Source organism: Aotus nancymaae, unplaced genomic scaffold, assembly GCF_030222135.1.
Source record: "Aotus nancymaae isolate 86718 unplaced genomic scaffold, 86718_ANA_hifiasm-v0.15.2.pri h1tg000012l, whole genome shotgun sequence".
NCBI classification, from domain to species: Eukaryota; Metazoa; Chordata; class Mammalia; order Primates; family Aotidae; genus Aotus; species Aotus nancymaae.
The window spans coordinates 22,468,785-22,488,643 of NW_026988423.1; the positions used below are offsets into that span (position 1 = coordinate 22,468,785).

The 19,859-nt window shown below is 50.2% G+C and overlaps 1 protein-coding gene across 8 annotated transcripts in view; it reads right to left on the bottom strand.

The window, feature by feature from the left end:
• Positions 1 to 15,725, bottom strand: part of FXYD6 (FXYD domain containing ion transport regulator 6) — a 40,494-nt gene extending 24,769 nt beyond the window's left edge. For 2 of the 8 annotated variants that reach the window (XM_021671183.2, XM_021671180.2), the window contains exon 1: positions 14,569 to 14,674. The gene's annotated coding sequence lies outside the window, so the exon portion shown is untranslated. Of the gene's footprint in view, positions 1 to 1,066; positions 1,174 to 14,568; positions 14,675 to 14,877; positions 15,006 to 15,590 lie in introns of those variants that run through there. The other 6 variants (XM_021671182.2, XM_021671185.2, XM_021671179.2 and 3 more) reach the window with 6 other exon arrangements.
• Between the last annotated feature and the right edge of the window lie 4,134 nt (positions 15,726 to 19,859).

A 19,859-nucleotide genomic window follows, 5' to 3' on the forward strand; every position in this document is an offset into this window, starting at 1 on the left:
GAGGAGGAGAAACTGAAACGGGGATGCCCCAGAAGAAGTGGGAGAGGCAGGCAAAGGAAACAGAAAGCAAAAGGCTTCAAGATGGGAGAGGCTGGCCCAGGGGCCAAATCCCCGCAGAAACTGAGCCGGAAAATGGGAAGGAGGGGCACAGGTGGTGAAGCCAGGAGAGGTGGAGGCTGCTGAGAGAAGAGAATTGGCTTTGGAGAAAGCATCGAGCAGGCCCTCACGTCATCCTCCTCCCTGTGAGGCCTCCACCCTGCCCTGCGTGCCACACTCACACAGATGCATCAAAAAATAGACAGGAAAATGCACCAGGGCAGGGTCTAAGAAGGAAAAGCCAATAGACAGCTGCTGTTCCTGGGAGCAAACGTCTCATGCCCTTCCCTGGCTGCAGGGCCACTTCCCAGAAGACACAGTGTCTCTGTTGGACAGAGGCCAGGAGCCTGCGGCTATCCCAGACTGGGGCCCAGGCCGCAGGGTCCTCAGCCTCCTCCTCTGGTCACCATGCCCAATCTTCTTCCTTCACCAAGGTCATTCAAGGAGAAGCCACTGCCTCCCGCAAAGGGCCTCTTCAGGGTATCTCTCTAGAAGGGTTGGGCCCTGAGGAACACAGGCAGGTCCAAATGTACTTCTGCAAAACCAAAGTGCTGTTCCTAAGACGACCCTGTTCCTCCTGCCTCCTTGGGTTAAGGAGGTCAGGGCAAGATGTATCAAGACAGGGACTCTTGTCCCTCAGCCCCGGGCCCTTCGGTGTATCTGTGACAGTAAAGAGAGAAAGAGGAGCTGCTGCGTCTTACATATTACATATTCCTGTTCCCTGCCCACATTAGCCAAAGGATATGATGATGATGATGATGATGATGATGATGATGATGATGATGTGATGGTGTTAATAACACCAAACATTTATAAGACACCTTATTCACCAGACAACATTACAAGCATTAGCTCAAAGAAACATCACAACTCCATGAGATGTTGGTTATTACTGTCATTTTACAGATTAGAAAAGAAGAGGTTCAGGCTTATGCTATTGCCCAAGACCCAACAGTTAACAAAAGCATACCTGGAACTGTCACTAATTCTGCTGATTCTATGCTCCTTCCACTCTTTCTTGCTGCCTCCCTGGCACGTGTGGAAATGGACAGAGACTAAGGGAAATACAACTGGAGGCTCCAGTTTATTCCTAAAATGCAAAGATGGTTCAACATATGAAAATCAATCAATATAATATACCACATTAACAAAACAGAGGAAAAAAACCACATGATCATCTCAATTGATGCATAAAAAGCATTTGACAGCAACATCCTCCCGTGAGGAAAACATTCAACAAATTAGGAATAGAAGGAAACTACCTCAACATCATACAAGCCTTATGTTAAAAAAACAAAGAAACCCACAGCAAACATCATACCCAATGGTGAAAGACTTAAAGCTTTTCCTCTAACATCAGGAGCAAGACAAGGATATCCACTTTCACCATTCCTATTTAACATAGTACTGGAAGTCCTAGCCAGAGCAATTATGGAAAATAAACAAATCAGTAAAAGGCATCCAAATTGGAAAGAAGGAGGTAAAATGATCTCTGTTCACAGATGGTATCATCTTATACACAGAAATCCTAAAGATTACACCTGAAAACTGTAAGAACTAGTAAATTCTGCAATGTAGCAGGATACAAGGTTGATACACAAAATACAATTGCATTTCTATACATTAACAATAAAAAATCTGAAGAGGAAACTAAAAAACTCCATATCATAATATCAAAAGGAATAAAACATTTAGAAATTAACCAAGAAAGAAACTCATACAATAGAAACATTTCTCAAAGAAATTAAAGAAGATATAAACAAATGGAAAAAATAGTCCATGTTTGTAGATTGAAAGACCAAATTTTTAAAGAAATTAATACTACCCAAAATTATCTACAGATTTAATGCAATCCCTATCAAATTCTCAATGACTTTTTTTGTAGAAATAGAAAAATCTATGCTAAAATTCATATGGGATCTCAAGGGACCTTGGATAGCCAAAAATATCCTGAAAAAGAACAAAGTGGAAGGACTCATGCTTCCTGATTTCAAATTTTACTACAAGGCTGAAGTATCAAAACAGTGTGCGATATAAGAACAGAGATATATTCAGCAATAGAGTAGGGTAAAGTCCAGAAATAACCCTCACATACATGGTCAAAAGGTTTCTGACTTGGGTGCCAAGACCATTCAATGGGGGAAAGACAGTCTTTTCAACAAATGATGCCAGGAAAACCAGATGTATACAAGCCAAAGAATAAAGGTAGACCCTTACTTAACACCATACACAAATTTAACCAAACTGGATCCATGACCTAGACGTAAGACCTAAAACTTAAAACTCTTAGAAGAAAACACAGCAGAAGCTTTATGACATTGGATCTGGCCATGGTTTCTTAAATAAAGGCACAAGCAACAAAAGAAAAAAAACAGACAAACTGGACTTTACAAAAATTCAAAACTTTTGTGCATCAAAAGACACTATCAACAGAGTAAAAATACCACAGAATGGAAGCAAATATTTTCAAATCATATATCTGATAAGGAATTAATAGAGACCTCCTAAAACTCAACAACAACAAAAAAGCAAACAACCCAATTCAAAAATAAGCAAATAACTTGAACTAACATTTCTCCAAAGAAGATACACAAATGGCCAATAAGCACATGAAAAGATGCGCAACCTCACTAATAATTAGGAAAATGCAAATCAAAACTACCAAGAGATACCACCTCACATCCATTAGGATGGCTACCATTTAAAAAAAAAGAAAGAAAATAACAAACGCTGGTGAGGATGTGGAGAAATTGGAACCACTGTGCACTGTTAACAGGAATAAAAATGGCACAGCTGCTGTGGAAAACAGTAGAGTGGGTCCTTAAAAGAGTAAAAATAGAATTCCCATATGATCCAGCAATTCCATCTCTGGGTATATACCCAAAAGAATTGGAAATAGAACCTTGAGGAGTTATTTGTAAACCCATGTTCATAGCAGCATCATTCACAATAGCTAAAATACAGAAGGAACTCAGGTGTTCATCAGTGGATTAATAGATAAGCAAACTGTGGTTTATACACATAATGGAATATTATTCAACCTTAAAAAGGAGGGAAATTCCGACACATGGATGAACCTTGTGCCCAGCAGCTGTGAGATAGATAAAGGCTGAGGAGGAACACAAGAGTGTCTGTGGTGAGGTGGAGCATCCTGGCTGGGAGCTGTGGGTCACGCCTGTAATCCCAGCACTTTGGGAGGCTGAGGCAGGTGGATCACTTGAGGTCAGGAGTTCGAAACCAGCCTGGCCAACATGGTGAAACCCCGTCTCTATTAAAATACAAAAATTCAGCTGGGCGTGGTGTTTCGTGCCTGTAGTCCCAGCTACCCAGGAGGCTGAGGCAGAAGAATTGCTTGAACCCAGGAGGTTGAGGTTGCAGTGAGCCGAGATCGTGCCATTGCACTCCAGCCTGGGCAACAAGCAAGACTCCATCTCAAATAAACAAAGAGTGCCTGTGGTGAGGCTGAGCATGTTTTCATGTCCTTATTGGTACCAGCTGCAACATGGATGAACCTTAAGGACATGATGCTAAGTGAAATAAGCCAGTCACAAAAGGACAAATACCATATAATTCCACTTACATGAGGCACATAGAGTAGTCAAAATCAGAGACAAAAAGGAGAATGGTGGTTGCCCGGGGCTCCGGGAAGTGTTTAATGGGTATGGAGTTTTAAGAGAAGGGAGCTCTGGAGATGGATGATGGTGATGATGATACAACAATATGGATATACTTGCCTTGCCACTGAAATGTACACTTAAAAATGATAGTAAATTTTATGTTATGTGTATTTTACCACACTAAAAATATTGGGGGGAAATGGGTTTAAGTGACTGGAAAAAAATTGTTGACCCTAACTCCTGACCAAGCTGGGCTTACTTGACGAAGGTGCTCTTACCCAGACCAGAGGAGAATAACTTAGAATACAGCTTTTAAAACTTGGGCATGCATTATCTCCTTTTCCCTCTTTCACATTTTCTCACCCAACTCTGTTCTGTTGACTATGAGTGAGATCAGGTAAGGTTGGGGCCCTGGGCCTGTTAGGAGCAGGGGTCCTGGCATGTCTGTTAACCACTGTCAGATCCCAGCTGTTCCGAGCAATGCCCCATCACTCCCAGCTGAGCTCTGGCATCAGCACAGGCACACTCCCTCCTGAGCCTCTGTTCATCTCACAGCTGCTGGGCACCCTGCTGCCCTTTGCCCAGCAGAATACCAGTGCATTTGTGCTGAGCGCTGGATAGAGTCCCAGACCAGCTGTAGGTTATCCTGCCCACTGGAGCTCAGCTCACGGGGGATGCCAACAGAACTACTAGCCGGCAGCATTTCACCATCGGGCTGTAAAGCTGCAGATCATCTTTTTCTCTGGTATGGCTCAGAATCAGATGAGGGTGTAGAATCAAAATAAAGACCACCCCTACTCAAAAATGTATCTGCCTCCACAATTCTTCCCAAGGAGAGATGTTTAAATGTCACGACATCACTACAAGAGAAATACTCCCAATCATAACAGTCATTTATATCTTGGCCTGAGTTATTTAATCAGATTGTTTTCCACGGCAGAGAAATTTGCCTGCATTTAGGTGGAGAAATTAGTGGAGAAAGAGAGTAATTTTGGAACCAGGTGTAATTTTGGAAACAATGGCACCCTTATCCTTCCAGTAACCAAATTCACAAATAGTTACTGATGGCCTTTTGTTTTCCAGGCACTTCACTCATCACTGAGGGCACTGCAGTGGGCAAGACAGACACAGCCCCGGCCTCCCTGCCTGACGGAGCTTACAGCCCCACCAAGTTTCCAGGGGTTCCTCTCTCCTTCCCCATCTCCACACTGCATCTGTGGCAACGTCCTAGCCATGCCTGCACCTGCAGTATCTCTCTAACTGGAACTTCCTTTCCATCACTCCTCTGGGTAACTTACCTAACAGTGCAGTAGTTGGGCCTGTCTTTAACCTCTTCCTTCTCCTCTGTCCTGGACAATGATGGCTGCATGACTAACCTTTCTAAAGTGTATTCTGAATACCTCCCTCCCAAACTCAAAGGCATTCAGTGGTGCCTCTATGTCCTATTTCGTTTTTTAAAATCCAAATTTTTTGTGGCATATGAAAACCTCTAAGTGTACCCATTTTCTACCCCTCCAGTTTCTTCTCATTATTTTCAGCTAAGATGGTCTACTTTCTGTCTTCTGCCACGTGTGTATCTATCTGCATGCCTTTGTAGATTCTGTTCCTTCTGCTTACAATGTCCTTCCCCCCTTCCTTGTTTATTCCAGTTCTCAACCCTGGTTGTACCTTAGGATCACATGGAGAGCTTCAGAAAAAAAAAAAAAGAAAAGAAAAGAAAAAAGATGCCTGGAAATTAACTAAGTCACATTCAGTTATAAACTCAGAGGGTGTAGCCAAGGCATCAGTAATTCTGAGAGTCTTCCCCACTAATTCCAATGTGCAGCCAAGGTTAAGAAATGCTATCTTGGTCCAGTTACCACTCCATGTAGACCCCTTTCTCCAGACTCCAAGGGCACCTGTTACCTCTCGTTGGCACTGATTTGGACACAGCACATTCTGTTTCATGTTCACTTCATTAAGATTCTCCTATTGGAAAAGTCTCTGTGCTACCCCATGACCTGTCCTCACCTGAAAGTCCTGGCGGATGGATTTATGTTTGTCTTGAGGAGTGGGGAGAACAAAGCTCCAGTCACCAGGCCTTGACACTGTGCTGCATGGGGGGCATCAAAGGGATGGAAAACCCAGTCCCGTCAACGTCAACAGCAATGAATCATGATGATTGTATCCTCTGGATGTGATGGGATGAAATCAGCACTTGCCTCTGTGATCTTTCTCCCTAAAACCCATCACTCCAGTCTAATCATGAGGAGAGCGTCAGACAAATCCCAACAGAGCCGCGTCCTACAATGCACTTGACCAGTGACCCTCAGAACTGTCAAAGTCACCAAAAGCAAAGGAAGCCTGAGAAACAGTCACAGCCCAGAGGAAACTAAAGAGAAATGACTCAATGTAGTGTGGCATCCTGGATGGGATCCTAGAACGGAAAAAGGACATAAGGTACCAACGAAGGACATTTTAATAAAGTGTCAATGTTAGTCAATACTGTTGTACCAATACTGGTTCATTAATTGTAACAAATTGTAACAAATGTACCACCCTAATGTAAGAACTTAATAATAGCAGAAACTGCATGCCAGGGGAGAAAATTGGAAATCATACGATCTGACCAAGTTTTCTGTAAATCTAACTGTTCTAAAAAGATAGTCTAAGGCCGGGCAAAGTAGCTTCTGCCTGTAATCCCAGCTACTCCAGACGCTGAGGCAGGAGAATCGCTTGAACTGGGGAGGTGGAAGTTGCGGTGAGCTGAGATCGTACCATTGCACTCCAGCCTAGGCAACAAGAGCAAAACTCAGTCTCAAAAAAAAAAAAAAAAAAAAATAGTCTATTCGTAAAAAAAAACAATAAAAATTCAAAAACTCAGTGAAAAACAAAAGCACTCCTCAACTCCATCCCAACACTCTGCTCACCTCCCTGCCTTTGATGAATCCGTAACAGGAGCTGAGCTTCTCTAGTTCAGAGCCACAGAGCAAACAGCCATCAAGGGCTTTTAAAACTGCCTTTTAAAACAAGTTCTTTGGGTCAACCAGAGGCCACAGATCCATCAGTGGAAAATGCATCCTGTTCCCTCAATTTGCATTTTAGATGCCCATCAAATAAACAATTAAGCATCATTATTGTTAAATCACCTAACTTGACATGATTGACCCTCCCCCCGCAACAATATTCCAGAGAGGAGCCGGTGAGGAGACTGGACTCAAGGCCTGGCAAAAGAAAGGAGAGAGCAGAGGGTGGTGAAATTCCAGCAGTCCAGGGCTCAAGGCGCCTGCAGACACTGCTGAATTCTCCAAGCTGCCAGGAAGGCAGCCGGACAGCCTCAGAGCAGGACAGGGCACCTCCGCCCAGCATATCACTGCTGCCCATGCCTCCCACGGTGGCCTTTCCTGCTCCTGTCAGGTGCCTTCAGTAGCCCAATGGCTGGAACGCTGCCCCTTCATCCCTCATTCATCCCGCAGGCTGAGTCATCAGGTCCCCTGGATTCAACCAGCTGAGAACCAACCCAGTCTGGCTACACAGGGTGTGAAGGGAGAGGCAAAACTCTCTTGTCACATAGCAGGGGACTTGTTTTAACCTGCAGGCACTTTTATCTTTAACATGAGATTCCTTCTAGGGAAGATAGATAAACTTAGACAGAGGAAGAAAAAAAGAGAGAGAGAGAGAAAATAACTGACTGAAAAGAAGTAAGGCCTCTTCCCTAGAAACAGAAACAGCATTCACAATTCACAAACCCAGGCCTGATTTCTGGAAGTCTCCCTGGAAAGACCCCAAACTGGACCATAGGCGGACGCGTGGTGGAGAGACCTTAGCCTCTGGTCTCTCAGTGTGGGCCTGGCTTTGTCCACCAGCTGCGTGGGGGTCACTGTCATGCCAACAACATCCCCTCCTCCTTGGTCCTCTCCGCCCACATCAGATGTTCCGAGCTGCGGCAGCCCAACTCCCATGGTCCTACCCCCCTTCCCAGGACTTGCTGTCACCTCGCTGTCACTGACAACCGTGACACTGGGACATTCCAGCCATCACCCATGGACTTCTCACAACAGCCCTCAGAAGTAGACACGCAGAACAGTACTGCGAGGCCAGCTCAGGCACAGGCCAATGCTGAGTCTGCCCGGAGTGAGTCAGAGAGTGGGATTCAGGCCTTCTGCCAGCCAGCACAGGGGCTGCAGCCCCTCCTCCCCCTCAGGACATCTCAGTCTGGCTCCAGAGAGTCTGAATAGTGAGTGGCATTGCACAGAAGTCACAGGCTGGGGCCCCAGCAGGCTGCACAGGCGTGATAGAGTCAGGCCAGGATGGGATCACCTCCCCCACACACCTGCTGACAAAGGCCCATTCAAGACAGGACGGACAGCAGTTCCAGCAGCAGACACAGAAACCCAGAGCAGCTACCACGGCCAGGAACCCAGAATCCAGGCCCACGCCACCCTGCCCACAGCCAGGCCACAGTACCAGGAAGTCCCCTTTGCTCTCTCTGCCTACCTCTTTAGAAGGACAATTCTGGCCTGCATGTTTCAGCCTACAGGGAACTTTGCACAATTTCATATCGTCTCCCTTAGGGGTGGAAGTGGCGAGAGGATGAACCATGACCCATGGGCCTGGATACCCAGAAATGTGCCCTACCTTTGGAAAAGGGGGCTGTTGACCCGATTCCATCTCTGTTTCAGGAAACACGTTGTCCCCTCCCTTCCCCCAATGCATCCTCATCCTCACAGAGCCAAGGCCCACACCCTTTCCCACATAGGGCTGTCACCAATGTGTGCCCCCATGACACTATAGCTCCCTGAGAGCACAGGCACACCCTGGCCATCTCTGGATCCCCAGCACTGAGCACAGCAGAAGCTCAATAAATGTTGATGTGTGAATGAAAGGACACTTCAGCATCATTACCCCAGATGGGTAAAATGGAGTGGGCTGAGAGGCTGGAGGTTCAGAGGCCACCGCCGTGGTCTGAGACACTGCAGCCCTTCAGGCGAGGTGAGAGGGCGCATGGCAACGTGTGAGCCCCGGCCTCCCTGAATGGATTACATCAAATCCATTCTAAGCTCAGAACAACCTAAGGATCTGTAGGGAATTTTTCAGGCATTTAACACTTTCTAGGTATCCTCCATCCTCCACTGCCTCCTTTCTGCTCTCTGGGTTTCTGTCAAATCCCAACTACCAAAATGCTGAGAGGAATCAGCCTCTCTCCTTTGACTTTAGCTTTTGAGTATCTCTCAGTCAGACCTCAGATGGGGTCAAATTCTTAGTTTCTAGACTCGACCAAAGCAACTGGACAGACTGAGACGACGCATGGTAATAAAGGGATGTGCATCTTGGGAGTGTGGGGTGTGCACTGGTGTATGGGAGACAGGCGGGAGTGGCAACCGGGTGTCCACACCTCCTGGTGGTGAGGACTCTTCCCCAGGCGTGTCACAGCACACGTGGTGCTCACTGGGCTTTCTCCACGCGTCTGACACTGTGCCAGGCACTGTGGGGAGAACAGACCTGCCATTGGGAGGGGAGGGTGCAGTTGAGGGGTGGTGTGTCCATCCACAGATAAAACGCAGGTGTGTGCTCTCAAGGAACAACCCACAGGCATTCATGGTACAGGAGAAGTATGTTTATTGGGGATTTTAATGCCTGTTTATTGGGAATATGGAAGAATTACTTGAAAGAATGAACACTTGGGAGGAGCCTTGAAGGATGACATAACAATAATAATGCCATTCTAATCATCATAATAATGTGTCATTACTATCATTATTACAGTAGCCGATATCTACTGAGTGTTTACTCCATGCTGAGCCCTTTACACAGCTCAGCTTGTACAATCCTCACACTCATTTGACAGGTAAGGAAAATGAGGCTTAGAAAAGTGAAGAAGTCTAGGAAGCATCAGAATCCAGGTTAGAATCCAAGTTTGTGTGCCTACAAAGACTGCCACCACCTACATGGCACATGCCAGCAGGGCCTGAGCTTGGGCAGAGGGTGGGACACTACCAGGCTTTGGATGACTATCTGGAGAAGGTGCCTGCAGAGGTAGCTGCAGGCAGGTCACACTGAGCCTGGAGTGCCCGCACCAGGTACCTGTGCTTATGAATAGGCACTGTTGGCTGGGCACAGTGGCTCATACCTGTAATCCCAGTACTTTGGGAGGCTGAGACAGGTGGATGATCTGAGGTCAGGAGTTCAAGACCAGCCTGACCAACATGGAAAAACCCTGTCTCTGCTAAAAATATAAAATAAGCTGGGAGTGGTGGTGCATGCCTGTAATCCCAGCTACTCGGAGGGCTGAGGCAGGAGAATTGCTTGAACCTGGGAGGTGGAGGTGGCGGTGAGCCAAGATGGGGCCATTGCACTGTAGCCTGGGTAACAAGAGCGAAACTCCATTTCAAAAAAAAAAAAAAAATAGGCACTGTCAAGCCTGGAGAGGTATTTGAGCAGAGGAGTGGCAAAACTGAGCCTAAGCTACAGCACCAGTGGGTAAAATGCAGTGGGCTGAGAGGGTGGAGATTCAGAGGTCTTCACCATGGTCTGAGAGACTGCAGCTCTTCGGGCAAGGTGAGAGGGCACATGGGAATGTGTGAGCCCCAGCCTCCCTGTCGGGTGTGGAAGATTATGTACGTGTGCGGAAAGGAAGGTGTGTGCGAGTGTGAGTGCACACGTGATTGCATGGAGAGGCTCTTCCTATGGAGGACGAAGGTCACAGAGCCTCCTAGTAGGAGGTGGACGTGAGGTGGGCAGTGGGGGAGGGGAAGGAACAGGACAAGCCCATTGATGTGCCTGAGCAGGAGGGCTCCAGCGAGGGAGAAACCTCAGAAGCCCACAGGGCCTGCCTGCCCTATGGGGGGAACATTTATTAAAAGGGTGAAAGGGGGAGTTTGAAACCTTGGCCTCTGGTCTCTCAACCAGGGCCTGGCTAGGTCCTCCAACTACTTGGGGGTCACTGTCATTCCAACTACATCCCTTCATCCTTGGCCCCCTCTGCCCACATCAGATATTCTGAGCTCCCATGGCCCCACTCCCATGGCCCCAGCCCCCTTCCCAGCCTGCGTGCTCCCTCCCACATCTTTGTAACAAACATGTTCCTGTGCAGCCTCCAAGCTGGCTTCATCCCCTCCCAGGTCAAGGCCTCTCCCTCCTCCACTATTCTGGAGCAGAGATGATGCTGCCAAATTGGTTTCATGCTTTTGTTTCGGCCAGAGATGTCCTGCCTCTCATCAGGGACTGTGTCAGGGCACTGTGTTCCCGACCAGCCCCTCTTGTTGCAACTCTCCAGCTGGCCAGGGGTTCTCCCTGCAGAGAGTTCATGGACCTCCAAAATGATGGCCCTGGGTCTCATCCTCTCCAGAGGGCAACTCTTTAAAGATGCCACCCAGTGTGCAGTCTGGTAGAAAAGACCAGGTAGACCGCAGCGTCTAGGAGGAGCCGGCTCCTTCCGCCCTAAAGAAAATAGCTTGGTTTCAGGCCGGGCACGGTGGCTCACGCCTGTAATCCCAGCACTTTGGGAGGCCGAGGTGGGTGGATCACGAGGTCAAGAGATCGAGACCATCCTGGTCAACATGGTGAAACCCCATCTCTACTAAAAATACAAAAAATTAGCTGGGCATGGTGGCACGTGCCTGTAATCCCAGCTACTCAGGAGGCTGAGGCAGAAGAATTGCCTGAACCCAGGAGGCGGAGGTTGCGGTGAGCCGAGATCGCGCCATTGCACTCCAGCCTGGGTAACAAGAGCGAAACTCCAACTCAAAAATAAAAAAAAAAGAAAATAAGTTTGGTTTCAGCTTCTTGGGCACCTTCTGCCACACTGAGTGAAAAGGAGGCTTTCTCCAGGGTAACCAGAGTCCAGCCCCTTCCTGCTCAGCTCAGCTGCAGCCCTGTATTGTGAAATAATGAGCAGTATTTGGTATCTGGAGAGAAAAGGGATCTCTTTCAAGATTTTATAATCCACACAAATTTAGAGGAAGACATGCCTTGGAAGTCATGAATCTAAACCCCACTATTAACGGATGTGAAAACAGAAGTCTAAAATCTGCAAGGCTTTCAGTCACCAAAGAGCAGTCTAAGCCATTTCTGGATTTCACCAGAAGCCCAGTTTGCCTCCAAAGGGGTGTTTGCACAGTGAATGCATTTGCCTTTGGGTAGTGTGGCAGCTCAGGGGCAGAGCTGGGACTAGAACCTGGCCTTTCCATTCCAGGCTCCCTGCCTCCTTGAGGCTGTGCCTTTAATGACTGGTTTGCTTCCTCCAGGGTGCTCAGAAGGTGATTTGTTCGAAGGTGAGTCTTGGGGGCTGCCTGGCACAGTCTGCCATCCAGATGGCAGCTGACTAAGTCCAACAGGGCTGGGAAGAAGAGAGGAGGTGTTCTTATTTAGAGGAAACCTCGGTGGGCTGACTCCCCTAAGGGTGTCAGGGAGTTTCCGGGGTCTAGTAAATTGCTCCTTCTCCCCCTCCCTCCTTGCCACACCTTCCAGCCTTGCCTTCCAAGAAAACATTGTAAAGCAGGCTCCCCAGTTGTTCCCACCCACTAGGGGACCCTCACTTTGGAAGGGCATCCCAGTCACCAGCTGACCAAAGGCTCTCCCTCCAAAGGCTTCCATCGACCCACTATCTCTGATGGTGACTGAGAAAAGAAGGCAAGAGATGCAGGACGGGCAGTGTGAAGGCCAAAATCCTGGCCGAGGAGTCAGAAGGCCTCAGCTACTACTGGCCATGTGACTGCTGAGCCTCAGTTTCCCTACTATGTCCCGACTGTGTGCTCCCTCAAGGCCTTTTTCAGCTCTGAGAAACCTAGGATTATCCAATGTCAGGGACTGTGTCTCCCTCCTCACCTTCAGGTCCCCAGCAATTAATACACAGTAGACACTTAAAACAGTTCCTTGAATGGTTGAATGAAACGAGTCCTCAGGTCAGTCCAAAGATTCAGTGGAAGCCAGGAAGGAAATTCTTCCCCCAGGTGCCTACCATCCGAGAACTGTAGAAGCCACAGGTCTTGGGAGAACCCTGGCAAGCCTGGAGCCCTTTACACACCTGCTTCCTCTTCTAGATGCACAGATCTGGTTAGAGGAGCCAAGCAAGAAGCAGGAAAATGTGTTGGGAGAGAGGCTGGCCTGACCCCCAGGCAACGGCGGTAGCCCTAACTTTCGCTTTCTTGACTCCTGTGGCCCCTCTCCTTCCCTCTCTTCGTTCCCTTCCCCTTCCTGCCTCCCTGGCCTGCCCTCCTCGGCTTTCCTGGAACAGTAACCACTTTTCCTTTTCTCCTTTGTGGGGGCTCAGAGCCTCCCATGGTCCCAGAGTCTGCCTTGATACTCTGCTGGTAAGGATGACTCCCAAAGCCTCGGGCTTTCTCTGAGTCAGGGCAGAGAGCAGCAGCAGTGGAGAGACTGAAATTCTGGTCCGTGCACAGCCTCTGGAGTGCAGCACCTGGAAAGGGCTCTTGTTAACGCCTGGAGCTCAGGACTAGGGCTTTTAGGAGGAGGGAAAAGGGCTGTGCCCACCCTTTATCCAGGCAGGGTTTAGGGAAGGGGTCCCCTTCTGAGGGAATCTGGCAGTGCTTTTTTCTCCACTTTCTTCTGCAGGGTTCCCAGGAAGATGTTAGGGTTTTCCTTGTGGGCTTCCTGAGCCTCCACATCTTCCCCTCTACACCCCTAGGGAGGTGCTGGATAAGGAAGGAAACTGCCCTCTCTCTCCCCTGCCTCAGCCCAACCTGAGACTTATTTAGATGTACACTGTGTGTGTGTGTGTGCGCGCGCACGCGCATGCATAGTGCGAGTGTAGGGTGTCAGTGTAGCATTGTAGGTGGTGTGTGGTGGTGTGGTATATATGCGGTGTGTTTGATGTGTATGTGTGTATATGTGGTATGATGTATGTGTGGTGTGAGTGTGAGGGTGTGTTGATTGAGTAGTATGGTATGTGTCTATATGTGTCTATGGCGTGCGATGTGCAGTGTGTGTGAAGGGGGTGGTGTGAGTAAGGGGCCACTGCAATCGGGTGTAGGAGCCACATATCTAGGTCTCCTAGCCAGGGATAACCAGTATCTAGGCAACCATGTTGGGGGGAGGGGAGGAGATATGGAGGTGAGGAATGGGCAGGAAAAAAAAGGGAGGCTGAGAAATGGAGGGGTTTCCATGGCAACGACCAGGCAGGTCATGTGCAAAAGGCTAAGTTGCGGACACAGACATACACATTCATAATATGAAGACGGCTGGATCCCCAGAGGGGGGCTCCTTCTAGAGAGGGCCTGGGATGCCCACTGATCCATCTTCAAAGCTGGAAATCCCAGCCCAGCCAGAGAGCACGAAGCCAGGGAGACAAAGGAAGTGAAGGCAGAGGCCACACTGATGGGGAAGAAGCCCCAGAAGCTACGGAGCCCCGAGCGTGCAGGCTTGCAGCAGGGGACGGGGCAGGCCCATGTTTCCAGCTAGGCTGCTCCCAGCTCCCACCCTCGGGTGCCTCCTCTACCAGCCACCACTTGCAAGAGCCAGAAGCCAGAGCTGGGAGCCCCAGGCTGCACACCCAACTCTCCACGGAAGCCCAGGAGACACAATAGGGGAGGCTCTGCCAGGGCCAGCTCTGCTGGGGAAAGGGGGCAATGGGGGGACCCCCAGGGCCCCCAGGAAAGGAAACAGGATTGGATGGATAGACAAGAAGGAGGGGGGAAATGATGCACTCTCCTGAATCCCAGAGCGCTAGAATCCTTCTTTCCCTGCGCCCCCATCCTGTGCCCACTGCCCAGCCCCACCTTCCCGAAGCACCAAACCAGCAAGTTCCATTTTGTGTCTCACATGTGTCCACACTCACATCCAGCCACACGCCCTCGTCCGCAATTCCCCACGCTCCACCAAGCGTCCACAGCTTCCAAGTAACAAAGGGAAAACTCACGGATAAAGGGTGGGCGCAGCCCTTTCCCCTTCTCCCGAAAACCCTGGCCCCAAGCTCAAGGCAGCAGCGAGAGCAATTCCCAGCCACCAGCGTCACCCCCAGCGCCAGAGCCTGCCTCCCCCAGAAGCTCCCCTCTCTTCCGACGCCGATCTCCTTGTTTACATCCCCAGCCCGGTTTCCCGCTGCCCGCGGAGGACCGCACACACCCACTGAGCAAACGAAACCCGGCGCTCCCGAGATCCGTCCCCACCGAGCCTCGCCCCTCCTCGGAAAGAGGAGCCAACTTTGCCCACCTCCCCAGCCGCCTACCTGCACAGCCGGTCCCCTCCGAGACTCCCAAGAGGACCCGCCGAATCCGGAGGAGCCTGGGAGTGGCGGGGCTGGGGGCAGGGCGGTGGGTGAGGCTCGAGCTGCTTTCCCGCCTCCCCTCCTCCAGGAGTCGGGGCGGGCTGGGAGGCGCGTGCTGCGGGGGCGGGGGCGAGAGCGAGGGCTAGCTCCGGGCTGGGCGCGGGGACCCCCGGCTCGTGCCGCCGTCCGCCGGCTTCTGGGTAGCGGCGGCGCGCAGACCCCCCTCCGCCTCTCCCTGCCCGTCCTCCCGCTCTGTGCTCGCGCGCGTCCTCTGCTCCTTTCTCCTCTCGAGGGGGGCGGAGAGATTTTTCCAAAGGGCAGTCAGGCTCCAAGAAGCAACAGGAGACGGCCGCCGAGGGGGCGTGCTAGCACCGGAGCGGATTTGCCATCAGCTGTTGCTTTTTGGTTTCCCTCCGGTTAGGGTGGGAAGGGAGCAAGGCGGACGCAATGACAGAGCTGGTGTCTCTCGCAATAGTAAACTCCGAGGAACGGAAAAATAAGAGAAAATAACCCAGCACCAGACACAGCAGCCCACGTTAATTGGGAGCCTTGGTAATTAAGGGGAATATGAACCAAAAGCATGAATGGCTGTGCCGTGGGCGCAGGAGCCAGCTCCAGTTGTAGTTGTCATTTACAGCTAGAGCCAGGTGGGGAGCTGGGGGGACGGCCCTCACCTGAACCATACGTAGATCTGCTGCCAGGAACCCTCTTTTCAAGCCCCTTCCAACTCTGGCCCTGCCAGGCAGTATCACCCCCCTCCTCAGTCCAGTCCCCACGAGTCAAAATTCAAGATGATGAATTTTGAATGTGAAGATGTAAATCCTAGCTCGGCAACCCTGCCTGTGACTCGAGGAGCACATCTCTGCACTCAGCTTCTGAGTCTGTTTCCTCCCGTGGGAAAATGGTGATTAGAAGAAGACTGACCTCATGGGAGCCATAGCGAGTGCTCAAGAAATTGACTCTTACTATTAGGGGCCAGAGCTTGTAGGAAGGGACAGGGGCCAGGCACCAGTGGAAACCAAAGAAACACAAGTGTCAGGAGCCAGGAGTCATGCTGAGAGGGAGGCTGTCCAGCCTCAGTCAAGGTGTGTATATGGCCGGGCTGCGTGGAGGGAGTGGCTACTGAGAAAGGCTGTCATTGTCCAAGCCTGGGCAGGGCCATGGAGACTGCCTTACAAACCCCAAGCTGGGCACGATGGGTACTGCTAGGAAGAAACCTGGCCCTGCCTCTGCTACCCCCAGTTCTGCACCTGTTTCCTCATTTGTGAAATTGGGGAGATGGACTAGACCATCCTGACGTCTCTTCCAGCTCTGCCCTAGATGATTGAATCACTTAAATAAATGGTCAGGTCTCAAAAGGCAGGAAATACACATGAACTCAAGAAGGCTTTGGAACCAGTAGAGGAATCATAGATAGCTACTGAGAAAGAGTAGCCAAAGAGCCTCCCCTCACAGCTCTGAACCCTTAATCATGGGACTTGGCTGAATGGGCGCCACTCTGTCCCAGTCCTGAAGTCCCTGGGGTTTCTATGAATGCAAAAACTCCTTCTCCAAAGCCAGACTCAAATCTTGCCCATCTGTGTGCCTAACCCTTCCATTCCTGTCTTTTTCTCTGTAAATGGAGGACTGCATTACAATCGCCCTTTCATTTCCATGTGTTCAAGGTGGCAGATTGAAAACCACACCCCTTTCTAGGCCCATGTCCTTGGACATTCATCCCTCCAGATGCCCTTGAATCCTGCCTTTTGGCCACCTCTCCATGTTGCTTTTTAGAGCACCTACTGGTGATGACACGTCAAGCCCAAGTTTTGCAAGCCTATTTGGGAAAGGATAGTTCAGAACTCCAAAGCCAAGCCGCCTTTTGGTTCAGCCCCATTTCCAACCAGAGAGTTCCAAAGTGTTCGGCCCAGTGACTCCCCAGGTCCCTCTCCCTAATGCTGACCAGCCCAGGCTGCAGAGGGATACCAAGAGCTAAATTTGCAAGAGGAACGGCCATGGCTTGGCTCTCAAATAGTATGTCTTCACATTCCATCCAGGGGTACTGCTGGAAGAATTTGGGGTGTTACAGCTACAAAGCAGCACACAAGCTTGTTCTAGGGTGAGTCACATCTCCCTTCTAGCAGGAAAAGAAACACATCTACCCCCTGTGAAAAATGTGGGCATTCGTAAAAAGAGGTCACCAGCTGCTCCATTCTTTCAACCATTTATGGGCAGGAGGAGCTACTCTTCACTGAGACCTGGGCCAAGATCTGTGGAGGGGAAAGATGTGGTCCCTGGGTGAGATAGAGATTCAGCAGATGTTCCCATGAATAAACGTGTAATTCAAACACAGTTCAGAGCCCTGAAGAGATAGCACTTGAGAAAGGTCAAGAGATGTTCAGAAGATGAGGTAAAGGAGCCAAGAATTGGGGTGTCAGGGTGGGAAAGTGATTCTACGTCTGGAACGGAAGCAGTGTGTGCAGAGGCCCTGGGGCAGGAGGGGCATGGTGCGAAAGGCGCCAGTGTGGGACTGGCCCAACAATTCCTGGTGATTCCAGCTTTTATCCTCAGGGCAACGGGAAGCCGCTGATGGGCATCAAGAAAACTGTTCTGAGCAAGAATTGGTGAGAGGCTGGCTTGGGATGTTCCTGGCAGACTCTGCAAGTCAGGGTTCAGGGGGCTGTGCAGGGGCAGCACTAACATGAAGCTGAGAAATGAGCCTGATTCCCACTAAAGAACCCTGCTTCTTTACAAGCCCAAGGTGCAAAGAGAGAGCTGGGGCAGGGCTGCGCATCCATGGAGAAAGTTGGATAAGAAAGGATGGAAACCATTCCTGAAACGCTCCCCATCCCCCGGAACTGGAACCATGGGAAGACCTGGAGCTGGAGAGGACATTACAACTGCTGCGAGCATAAGGGGTTGCTCTATGCTTTGAAGCTTGTTCTGGGCTAAGTAACTCACAACTGTGCAGCTAGACTCCCATCTGGATAGCACTTGCCCCAGTTCCTTTATACTGTGGCAAAATAGGCCTTCTGCATGTCAGTGTCCTGGTCACACAGCCACAGACAGGTCATAGAGTGACCTCCTATGTCCTGGTCACACAGGACAGGGAGAGCCCAAAGGGGAAATTAAAGGGGAGAGACCAGGAGTCTTAGAAGAGATGCTCTCCCCTCCTAGCAGGTGTCCCTTCTAGTTAGACACAGAAGGCAGTTGAGGTGCCACTTCATCCTGTGGTGAGGCTGCAGAAGGGAGCCGATCTTGCCCACTGACTCCTGCTTTGTGTCCATGGATACCTGCTTAGCTTTGCACAGTTATGAATGCGTGTCCTCCCCACTCAGTCAAATGCCAAGCCCCCAACCCCTAGAACAGAGCTGTTTCCTGGCTCCTTGGCTGAAACAGCTCTGCTCCCTTCCAAACCACTCCTTGATCCTGGGTGTCCCTTCCTGTCTCCCCAACGTTTCATTGTCAGACTCCTCCAGCTTCTCCCTCAAGCAGCTGTGTTGAGACCTTGGACACTTCATATACTTTCTGGACAATCTAAATCTACAACCAGGGTTTTATCACCCACTTAGGCTTGATGAGTCCACAATCTCCAGTCCAGTCCTCTCCCAGGTAACCCAGGCAAGTAATACCTCTCCCAGGTAACCCAGGCAAGTAACCCAGGCGAGTAATCTCCTCTCCCAGGAGACCCAGGCAAGTAATCCCAGGGAGTCAGCACCGTCTACTCCCAATCCATCCTCCAAATCCACTTCCTATCCATCCTCCCAGCCCACTCCCAATCCATCCTCCCAGCCCACTCCCAAGCCGTCCTCCCAGCCCACTCCCAATCCATCCTCCCAGCCCACTCCCAATCCATCCTCCCAGCCCACTCCCAATCCATCCTCCCAACCCACTCCCAATCCATCCTCCCAATCCACTCCCAATCCATCCTCCCAATCCACTCCCAATCCATCCTCCCAGCCCACTCCCAATCCATCCTCCCAGCCCACTCCCAATCCATCCTCCCAACCCACTCCCAATCCATCCTCCCAATCCACTCCCAATCCATCCTCCCAATCCACTCCCAATCCATCCTCCCAGCCCACTCCCAATCCATCCTCCCAGCCCACTCCCAATCCATCCTCCCAATCCACTCACAATCCATCCTCCCAACACACTCCCAATCCATCCTCCCAATCCACTCCCAATCCATCCTCCCAGCCCACTCCCAATCCATCCTCCCAACCCACTCCCAATCCATCCTCCCAACACACTCCCAATCCATCCTCCCAACCCACTCCCAATCCATCCTCCCAATCCACTCCCAACCCATCCTCCCAATCCACTCCCAATCCATCCTCCCAACCCACTCCCAATCCATCCTCCCAACCCACTCCCTATCCATCCTCCCAATCCACTCCCTATCCATCCTCCCAATCCACTCCCAATCCATCCTCCCAATCCACTGCCTATCCATCCTCCCATGCCTTAAAGCCACTCCCTCTTATGTCTTCCTTGAATTCATGAATGGCACTGCCCCAACCCAGTTACCTTGCAAAACACATGCCACGTTCCAGCCTCTCCCCCAGTGCCTCCTTTCCTGCCCAACACTCCTGTTCTAGGTCAGGTCTCTGGCACCAGACTCCCATTGATGACTCTGCCATGGTCCCCCTACCTCTAAGTAGAGTTATCTTCCACAATACAAATGTGATTCAAAATATCAATGGCTCCCTATTTTCTACAAGTTAAAGTCCAAATTCTTAACATGACATTCAGTCTTTACCACCTGACACCCACCTGCCTCTCCTGCTTTGTCTCCTGACCCACTCCATGCCCTATTTCCCCCTATCACTTTGTCACCCCAATCCTTGTAAATGCCATGTCCCAAACCAAAAGAGCAATGCGCAGTTATCCAAATATGCTGCCTGCTCCCTCCCTTCAAATATTTGTTTACATAGTTTTCTTTGCTTGAAACATCCTCTGCC